The sequence below is a fragment of the Equus asinus genome, chromosome 3, assembly GCF_041296235.1.
Source record: "Equus asinus isolate D_3611 breed Donkey chromosome 3, EquAss-T2T_v2, whole genome shotgun sequence".
Taxonomy (NCBI): Eukaryota; Metazoa; Chordata; class Mammalia; order Perissodactyla; family Equidae; genus Equus; species Equus asinus.
Window position 1 is genome coordinate 106,564,696 of NC_091792.1, and position 11,509 is coordinate 106,576,204.

Sequence of the window (11,509 nt, forward strand, 5' to 3'; positions counted from 1 at the left end):
ACTGGGCACTGTTCTCAGCACTGAGATATGAACGTGACCAAAACAGACAAAAACCCCTCATGAAGCTCACCTACTGGAGGGGAAACAGTCAATAAACAAGGAAAACAGCTAAAATATATAGTATGAGAAGTGTCAAGGAGAAAAAATTAAGCAGGAAAGGAGTATAGGAATTGTTGGGGGTGTGTGCTGACATTTTAGGTAGGGGGTCATGGAAGGTCTCAATGTGAAGAGGTTGGGAAAGAAATGGGGGAGAAGTCCATGTGGATATCTGGGAGAAGTGCATGCTGGGCAGAGGAAACAGCCAGTGCACAGAGAGATTGTTCCAGGTGTGTTTAAAGATTGGTGGTGGAGGCCAGCGTTGGTTGGAGGGGATTGAATGAGAAAGAGTCATAGGAGATGAAATCATGTAGGATCTCATAGGTCATGGTAGTGACTTTGGCTTTTATTCTGAGTGAAGTAGGAAACCACTGGAGGATTTTGAGCAGAGGAGGAGCACGATCTGACAAGATTTCAAGAGGATCATTCTGGCCAAGTTTGATAGACTGAAGGGGGGTCAAAGGTGGAAGGACAGAGACAGGTTAGGAGAGATTGCAATGATTCAGGTGAGAGATAATGGTGGCTTGGGCCACAATAGTAGCTGTGAAAGTGATGAAACGTCGCTGGACTCTGGATATTTTTCAAGATAAATCTGGTAGAATTTACTGATAGAGTACATATAGGGTGTGAGAGAATGAAAGGAATCAAGCAAGGGTTGCATAATATTTTTCAAGGGCATATATACCTCAGCAATTCAAGTGTCATTTATCTTTAAACACAGCTATCTGGGACATATTCAAGAACTCAGAAATAAGCAAAAACGTCTCTTCAATGTTAGCAAAACAGAGAACATATAGTACTAAATTCCATGTACTTATAAAATATTTTTTTAAGTTCCTTTTTATCTTATTTGAGTTCCAGTTAAAATAAATGTCATCATTTTATCATTTTTACATCATAAGAAAATCAGAAGGGAAGGAAAAATATTTCCAGTTTTAGAAACACTTATAGTCACGAGAAATAATAGCTGAGACCAAGAACAAAGACGAAAAACAAAACAAAAACATAAAAAACAGACAGCCTGAGGACGCTTGATATGGAATCTGATATTTCACACTGCCCTAGAAGCCCCTGCTAGAATAGGAATGGGTGTTTGTAGTGTCATTGTGCCATTAAAATTAGATTAGATTTTGTTTTTATCTTTTAGTCTAGGAAGCCGAGAGGTAAAATTATAGATGTTTTGCCTCTAAAATAATGAAACGTGTTGGAATTCCTTACCCTTATCAATTTCTAGCGTGAGTACAAGCAATATTCTCGTAGATATACAGAGTGCTGGTCCTGAATTACGACCTCCTTTCCTTTCTAGAGAGCTGGCTTCACAAGCCAGAGGAAAGTATGAAGAATCTTTTTAGTCCCTTTTCTTTTAAAATTGGAACCTAGAGCAAACCTCATCAATGAATTACCAGTTATCTTTTGTCTGAAGCTGTTCTTGACACATTCCAAAGGCCTACAGATGCCCCCAAAGCTCTCAAGAAGGCCCAAAGACTCCTAGGACCAAATTCCTACAAATCTTTCAGTTTTAGTTCGACAACTATAGACTAAAAAGCCACAAAAACTTCCAACTCAAGATACCTGTAATTTCAAAGCTCCTCTCTACCCCATAGTCTTGCAGTGTCTACACTGCTAGGAGGAAGAGGCAGGAAGGAGAGGAGGAGATGGGCTCTGACAGCAGTTTTTCTGCCTTGGGCAGGGATGTGGCTCTCTCCTTGCCTAATCTCCTTTAGTCAGGCCATCTACACTGCTCTGAATTCATAATGTGGACCTTGGCCCCTTCTCTACACTCTTTCATTTTCTTTTCTTTCTAGAACTCATTTCTAAGTAAGTTGGGTGAGTGGAGTAGAAGTAGGTCAACAGTGAACTTCATTTATTTGAAAATTCACTTATGTGAAATAGTTCATTCTCCAATAAAGCCAATAAATGGAACATTATTGGTTGTACAGTGTATATCAAGAAAACTTTCACATGATTACTTCTTTCAGATTTAATTTCATCACCAAGAAGTAAATTTTAGCTATTTCTAGACAGATAGGAATTACAGTAATGATTGAAGAATCTGATTGCGACTCTGAGAAACTGCATTTCACAGGGTATATGAAATGTTGGGTTAAACATCATTTTAAAAAATCAGAAAATAATTTCTGGACTGTGAGAGTCCCAGGGATGAAGAGTTTGGAGGATTTTGCTGAGTTTTAGATAGAGCAAGGTAATGTTTGGTTGATGTCGTAAAAATGTAGGACTCTAAACCAATTGACCTGCAAATGTAAGAGCCGCTTCTCCCAGACATCAGCCAGGATTTCTTATTCAGGCAAGATGAAGATCCTGTCGCTTTCCCTCTGTTGTCTCAGCATTTCTGGCTGCAACACAGAAGTGCAGAGAGGTACAAAACTGTAAGCAAAAATAGTAGGGGGAGTACACATGATGAAGCACATGTATTTCCTCTTGAAACCAGCAGGATGTATTTATCCCTGACTGGTTGCACTGTGCTTTCCAGGACATGACAAAATCTAGCCAAGAATAAGGGGGGATGGGGAAGACTATCGCTCTTAGATTCTACTTTTACTCTACGTCTGCTACTTTTCCTATATTATTCCACTTATTCCTCACAGGAACCCCAGAAGGCAGGTGGTATTATGATCCCTATTATTTAGATATGGAAATAAGCACCAAGAGCTTTCACAACTTGCTCAAGGCCTTGCAGGTAAATTGGAGAATCAAATTTCCAATCTAGTTTGGGTCCAAAGCCCACAAATGTCCCACTGTAGACATGTAGCCCAACATAATAGGGCTCAATGTTTTTTTTAAATAAATGACTTAGCAAATAAATGAACTAATAGCTCTCACTCTGGCCACTTCAGACAGATCTACCTGAGATGAAGGGGCAGCACAGAACTGTGCTTACTCAAGGTGTAAGAGGGAAGATCCTTTACTCTCAGTATCATGTCTCAGGACATTCTAGTCATTTCTCCTTATATCTTCTGAGATATTCCTTATATCTTCTGAGATATATGTGAAACTATTGATTGATCCTCCCATTGTGTTGGGGGAAGATAGGATGGAAACAAGAAAGTAACATTTATTAAATGTCTGCTAAGCAAGACAATGAACAGGCACTTTTTCTGTTATTTCCTGTAGTCCTATACAGCATTATTTCCTCTGAGACTTTAACATGCTTTGAATATGTTGCATATTAATTTGTAATATTAATTCACAATAGTAATTCACAGTAGTTGTTAAAATGGAAGGAATCCCAGAAACTTGACTCAATTATCTTCATTTTTGACGTGGACTCCTCTACATCTTTTAAAAAAAACAAAAGAAAACAAGACTATCTGTTTCTACTACTCTAAAGCCTGGAGTTGTAGGTTGTGGTGTATGTGTTCTGCAAGTGGGTATGCTCTGTTACACGCTGCTCTTTTAGATTCTGTCTCCTTGTTCATTTCTTAGCTAAACTTCATCATTCGTACCGATCCTTCAAAGGCAAGAAAACTTACTGATTTGCTTTGGAAGAGCTGGTCAGAACTGGCAATCACTGATTAAAGGCCTAAACCAACTCAGGGAAAATCACATTATGTTCAATCCACATTTCTGCCTGATAGGCAATGTCTGAAGGTGTCTATGGGGGTAATTACCTGGGGAAAATATAGACTGGAAAAGCTAAGAAATGGGTAGACCATCTTTCCTCCAAAAACCAAAGAAATGAACCATTAGCAGAAAGTAAACCAGTAGAGTCAGTGTACCTTAAATTTTAGGGTTTTCATGATTCAATTAAGAGACCAGTTAAAACTGGAGAAGCATTTTATAGAGCATGATGTAAGAATATTTGAGATAAATATATATTAAGAAGTTAGAAAATGTAGATTTGTTGAGTAGTTTAATTTCTCCAGATGATTCCTATAGGTGTGTGACTGCTGCTGCTGATTGCAAGTGATATAAAACAATAATGATGAGTCTTAATGAGCTCTTACAATATGCTGGGCAGGTACTAAGCACTCGACATGCATTATCTCATTTAAAACTTGGAAGTTCTGGCAACCAGTGTCTATTCTTCTGAATGATAACTATGACCTAAGCTGGGGTGCACCTGCTCCCTTTGTCAGGGCAAGCATCCTCCTTATTTTTCTTACACTTGGCTGGCTTCACTTATCTGTATTACTTGCCTTGCCTGGGTAGGCATTTTGGTTTTTGATGTCTGCTATAAATATTAAGTGCTTTTCACTATAGCATGCAGGATAATTGTGGCTAAATGGTCTTTCTACACTCTCACAGAGCTTACAATGTAATGTGGCTTACACTGTGATAGTTGTAAGAACAAAATATGCTTTTTAACTAACAAAAGCAAAATAGGAACAAATGCATTTTCAGGCTTCCTGGAGACGTATTATCCAATACATTGTATTGCTCTGGTATCGGCTAGCAGCTTCACGACTTAGCAGGCACTGTAGCTTTCTCTTCTAGTCAGAGCCACCCTGACGGAGACATGCTGCTTTGAATGATTCAGCTGTTACTCACTGCCTCTCTCTAAGTCTTCAGTTTAAATTTCCTAAGAAAGAGAACTTGACTGATTCAACTAGCCACCATTCCATAAGGGAGGTCTGTATTGGGCAGAGTTTCCAAGCCAGGGCACTTCATAGACTGTTGGCCACAAAAAGTACCCATCCCTAGTCCAATCAATGTGTCCAGGGAGGAAGGGTGACAAGGCATGAGGCATGATTGAGGAAGCTTTTAGGAGGGGATGTGGGCCTGGCAGGCCTTTTGAAGCTCTTAGAAGGGATTATAAATGTCAGATAACTTTATTGGCCTGTCCAGTACGAGCTTCTTGTAGTATTAAATACTAATAGTAGTATTAAAAAAAATTAAAATCAGACTACTATTTTATTAATTTATAATGAGCAGCGGAACTCTGTCTCTGGTCAAACTATTCATAATCACCTTAGTGTCTCCCCATAGAAAGACCTACGTCAAAAGCTAAATCACGGTCACATAATTCTTTGTGAACACAGAGTTTAGGTGGCAAAAGACAAAGTTAGTCTGAGACATATAGCTCATGATAGGGATGGGCTTGCCACTGGGCCTGGAATACGTGGTGTTCCTTAGCTATAACTGCTTGCATTTTTCTCACATTAGAGATGGATTTATAAGTAGTTTGGAACTTAGAAGATTCACTGGAAAGAGCTCCTTCGGTAGGTAATGTTCGGCTAGACATTATTGGGGTTTGTGACTCACTTATTGTAAGGATGGTATTTAATTTTTTTATTTTTAACTAAAGAAGTTATGGTTTTCAAAATGAAAATATTTTATTTCGTATTGTAAAAATGATATATGACCCTCCTTGTTACTTTCAATCACAAGCCCTTGCCCAGCCAAGACTCTGGTCATTTACTGTGCCATTGGGGTCGTGGGGTCAGAGGTACTATGGTCCATGTGCAAATTATTGTCCCTCAAGACTTGATGTCACCAAGCTAAGGTTGACATTCTAGGGTCTGTCAGGAATAGTGTGACCAATGTGGAGCTCCTGAAGTGTATGGAGCAGAATCTGCCCTTGAAGGAGAGGTCCATTAACATAATCTCACCCACATCTAGTCTATGGGGCCATGGTTCTCAAAGTGGGGACACCTGGAGGTTCTGAGATCTTTTTGGGGGTCCTTTATTCAAAACTACTTTTTATAATAGTACGAAGACGTTATTTTCCCTTTTCACTCTCACCCTCCTCTCTCACAAGTGCCTGGCAGAGTTTTCCAGAGGCTACATGATGTGTATGATATAACAGAATGTTGCAGAGGTAGATAGGAGAATCCAGCTATCTTCTACTAAGTCAAACATTAAAGAGATTTATAAATATGTAAAAACAATGTCATTCTTACTAAAATTTTTGTTTTGGGAAATATAGTCATTTTTCACATAAATATTTTACTTATGCTAACATGCAATTGGCTTATTATTATTATTTAAAAATGGTTAATAAATAAATTTCTTAGTTTTAACCCACAGAGGCCTTTGGGGTCTTCAGTAAGTTAGTGTAAAGGAGTCCTGATACCAAAATGTTTGAGGATCTCTGCTATAGTGCTTTATTTTTCCTTCTGTTTTTCTGAGGAAGACTTGCCCTAGGCTAACATCTGTGCCAGTCTTCCTCTGCTTTGCATGTGGGTTGCTGCCACAGCATGGCTGAGGAATGGTATAGGTCCACACCCAGGATCCGAACCTATGAACCTGGGCCGCCAAAGTGGAGCATGCAAGCTTAACCACCACACCATGGGGCTGGCCCCTAGTGCTCTTTTTTTTTTTTAACATTAGTATAATTTAGAAGTTGGAAAAAACATGTGTTTACATTATATGATCCTAATTCTGAAAAATCAGACATAAAGATGCATATAAATAAGACTACAAAGAAATACACAGAGACAGTGATAGTTTTTGTTAGAATTATGGATGATTTAAACTTTGAATGTATCTTTCTTTTCAAAATTTCTACAGTGAATATAAATTCTTTTATTATTAAAATAAAATGATACATTAGAGATCATTTAAAATATAGCACATGCTGCTTCTGTGGTAATGCCTGCGTGGTAAAGTAAATTAGAATAAATTGTTTAGACATTAAGAATTATTTCCAAGTCTACAAAATTTAGTCCTACAAAAACTCTAGAAAACATAATGCCTCCCATTTTCAGAGGAAGATAAGGCTTTCTTACTCCAGGATGAACTTCATCTTTTTCTTTCCCGGTATTTTCTTTCGGATCCCTTTCAAAGAACTCCCTTGTAGAGAAAATTTCTCCAGAGAAGAGGATTGAAAATGAGACATGAAATCACAACAAATGGTAATGGGAATCTGAAGGTAAAATTCTGGGAACCTCCATTCTGGGATTTCCTTTATTGTAATCTTTGTTTTTTTTTTAATCCTTGATAGTCTTTTAATTTGAACAAATTCACAAACCTTGGAGCCTAAGCTCAGCAGAGTCACAATGAAGGAAACAATGCCTGTCAAAAGTTATTCAAAACCCACACGTAGCATTGGAAAAAGAGAAGCAAAAACCTTCTTTTTGAATCTCTTAAGTCGCCTCAGGCTCTCTGAAATGTCTCACTTTCTAAACCCCCTTGCACTCAATCTCTGAAATTCTCCTACACTCTTTCCTTGTGAGTTCTTCTCTTTTGATCATCCCTAGTTTTGTGATTGCTCTCCTGTCCATAAGAAATGGCAATTGGAGTTCATCTTCCTCCATCTAACCTAGAACTGTCTAGGATAATTAGAAATCAGGTCCTTCTTGTACCCTTGGAGGGACATGATCAAAGTCTCCTGTAAAGTATAATTCTATTACTCTGACTTGTTCTTGAAATTCTGGTGCAGAATTGTTTTCTTAAAAATGTTTTTATTATTGCAGTAACATTGGATTATAACATTATATAACTTTCAGATGTACATCATAATATGTTTTGAATTCTGTGTAGATTACACCATGTTCACCCCCCAAAGACTAAGTATAATGTATCACCACACGTGTGCTTAATCGCCCCTTTCGCCCTCCCCCCTCCCCCCTCCCCCCTTTCCCTCTGGTAACCACTAATCCAATCTCTGTTGCTATGTGTTTGTTTGTCATTGTTTTTATCTTCTACTTATGAGTGAGATCATACGGTATTTGACTTTCTCCCTCTGACTTATTTCACTCAGCATAATACCCTCAAGGTCCATCCACGTTGTCACAAATGGCCGGATTTCATAATTTCTTATGGCTGAGTAGTATTCCATTGTGTATATATACCACATCTTCTTTATCCATTCATCCCTTGATGGGTACCTAGGTTGCTTCCAAGTCTTGGCTATTGTGAATAAGGCTGTGATGAACATAGGGGTGCATGTATCTTTATGCATTAGTGTTTGCAGGTTCTTTGGATAAATACCCAGCAGTGGAATAGCTGGATCATATGGTAGATCTATTCGTAATTTTCTGAGGATGACCCACACTGTTTTCCATAGTGGCTGTACCAGTTTGCACTCCCACCAGCAGTGTATGAGGGTTCCCTTCTCTCTACATCCTTGCCAACACTTATTGGTTCCTGTCTTGTTAATTATAGCCATTCTGACTGGGGTGAGGTGATATCTCATTGTAGCTTTGATTTGCATTTCCCTGATAGTTAATGATGTTGAACACGTTTTCATGTGCCTATTGGCCTTTTGTATATCTTCCTTGGAAAAATCTCTGTTCAGATCTTTTGCCCATTTTTTTTTAATTGGGTTCTTCGTTTTTTTGTTGTTGAGACATGAGTTCTTTGTATATTTTGGATATTAACCCCTTATCTGATATATAGTTTGCAAATATCTTCTCCCAATTGTTAGGTAGTCTTTTCATTTTCTTGATGGTTTCCTTTGCTGTGTATTACGGTCTTTAATTGTATTCATTCCCATTAAACTGCTTCCACATAATTTACACTAACATCAGAATCCTCCCATGGATTTAGTTAATGCATCCATCTTGTCATTCATGAACACTCACTGGATGATATCTATGAGCTAGTCAACGTACCTGATGCTGAGATTACAAAGGTGAGTAATCATGGCCCCTTTCCTCAAGGAGCTAACAGTTTGTGAAAGAGTCAGACATGTAAAGAACTAGTTAAAGTTTGGTCTGACAACTGTTATAGTAGAAAGATGTGCCAAGAACTATGCTACCATATAAAGTTTAGAAGTTGGGTTACTTACTCAACCAGAATTTATTGAGTTCTAGCTTTGTGCAAAGTATAGTGTTAAGGGATGTAGGGCATGGCAAATAATTTTGTGTTCTAAACGTTTACAGTCTGGTTGGGGAGACAATAACACACACACATACACACATCCAAGATCAGCAGTGGTAGTTCAAAGCAGTATGAAATTAAATTCCAACTACTTATAATAAATAGAGCCATGGGATTTCAAAAAAGTGACCTTCACAGGCAGGAGAAGTTTCAAAAACCTAATTGCACCTTGAACAGGTCTTGAAGAGCAGATAAGACCACAGGACAGACAGGAGGGACAAAGTGTCTGAGGATGGGGGTGTCAAATAGTGTACATCTTTTGTTCTCTTCAGACCTGAAGCTGTCTTTTTATAATACATATTTCCTTTTCTGAAATTAAATTCATTCCATACTCTACATGCGCACATAATTTAAAAACTAGATTACATTAAATATAAATATAATATCCTTACTGTAATTTAAAGGAGAAAGAAAAGCATAATAAGCAGTGTGCATTTCAATATATAATGTTGAGCATGACTACACAAGTAGCCCAAATGAAGTAGTCAGATGTTTGTACCTACTTCTAAAAACTAAGCTAGAATTTAGAAGTTAAAAGCCATGGTGACCAAGAAGTAGAGGAAAATGAAAGAGCAGAGGTACAGTGGACATGGGGTAAAAGCTAGTGCTAGGATAGGTAATGACAGACTAAACCTGCCTAGATATGATAAGAGAAAGAGGGAAATGCCCTTAATTGTGGTAGAGACAACATGTCACGACAAATTATAGATTGTTGAAGTGAGAAAATGAGGAAGTATTATATTCTTTCAAATGAGCTGGACCTTACTTACAAGTGTGTTTCAAAGTAATTCCCTGTGTTGCATGGGATGGAGATGAGACAGAATATGTCAGTAAACGAATTCTATTTTGAAATGTACACGTGTTGAAGTGTACATTCTGTCTTGAACATCCAAAGGGACCACAGAGATCATTTACTTTGTTAGTCAACAGGAAATTAAAGATCTATCGAAAAAAGAAATAGCAATACAAGGGACAATAGAGAAGTTTTGTGGCAGCTGTCTGGGAACTGTAAGGTTAAAAAAAAAGTTAGACTGAAGAACAGCAGATGATTTCAAGAAATTTCAAGTTGTAATTTTCATCACACATAATAAGAAACCATTATGCCACAAAATTAAGATAATAGAATTATTAATAAAATATGATAGCTTTGCATTTCATATATCACAATCAACATTAATAATTGTCTCAAATTTTCACTGTGAAATATTTGTAAGCATCAGCTACAAACGCAGATGGTGCAAGTGTGGACCGTTGGCTCGAATGCCGTGAATGGTGTTTGCCTTTAGGGACATGATTTTCCACAATGGTTAGCAACTTTTGGCAAAGTTTGAACAAAAACAAAGAATACCCTTCCCATGATTAAAAGGAAGGTGCAGGCCTAAACTACCCTGTGTACATTAATATTATGCAAAAAATACATTATGTTGTATATCAAAAAGAGTTGAATCCTGGGCTCAGACATACAATTTGTTTTATTTGCCTCCATGAAAATCTGGTGGGACATTTGAAAGTAATACAGAGTGTGAACCAAACCTTTCTGGTTTGGCACAATCCCATGTGTTGCAGGACATTTAGCAGCACTGGCCCTTGCCACTGCACTTTAATAGCAGCTTCATATCATTGTGATGGTCAAAAATGCCTGCAAAAATTGCCAAAATGTCCCCATGGGGTTGTCCCATCTTCATTGCAAGTCCTGCCACTATACAGCAATGAAAAAGGCTTAGCCTAAATTATACTGTAACACTAATTCATTTCATTGAATTTGAAGGAGAGCGAGGAGGCCTCCTGTTGGGTAGGATCAATTGGTAGATACTTTTAAATTCAAGGCTGCAACAACAACAAACAAACACATAGATACAGAGAATAGTTTAGTGGTTACCAGAGGGACAGTGGGGAGGGAGGGGGGCGAAAGGGGTGACAGGACACATGTGTCTGGTGATGGATGGTAATTAGTCTTTGGGTAGTGAACATGATGTAGTCTACACAGAAATCGAATATAATCATGTACACCTGAAATTTCTATAAGGTTACAAACCAGTGTAACCGCAATAAAAACAATTGGAGGCTTCAGATTTTATTCAGAAAGTCTTGAGAAGTTATTCGAATGTTCTAATGTCTTGACTTGGTCTAAAATTCACTTTTCTGTAGTTTTTCATATTTCTGTAATTTTTATACTATCACAATTTGAAAGGATCAAACTCCTTGGATAAAAAACAGGGAGTCTGCAAGTCATACTGACTCACTAGTAGAGTTCAACTTTAAGAAGAGGTCTCCCAACTGCCTGCCATGGGCATTTGTGGCAAAACATCAATTGTAGCGAACGTTCATTTCAGGGATGTCATTCCTGGAATACCATGTCTGCTCACCACATCAAATAGATAACTACTGGTCATGTAACCAAGGGTAAGAATAGGGCATCTGATAGAATTTTTGTTTTGTGAAATTTTATAGTCTTGCAACAGTACAAATCTTTAAATCATGTCTAAGTTAGGAAAGAGTCGAGAAAGTACCTGATTTTTCTGGGGACAAGTGACCACGTTTGTACCTCATGGTTTTGGATCACTTTTCTCTTTTGATGTCTAGGTCTCTTACTGTATGCTGACTGCCATAGTTGAAGGAAATTCGAATC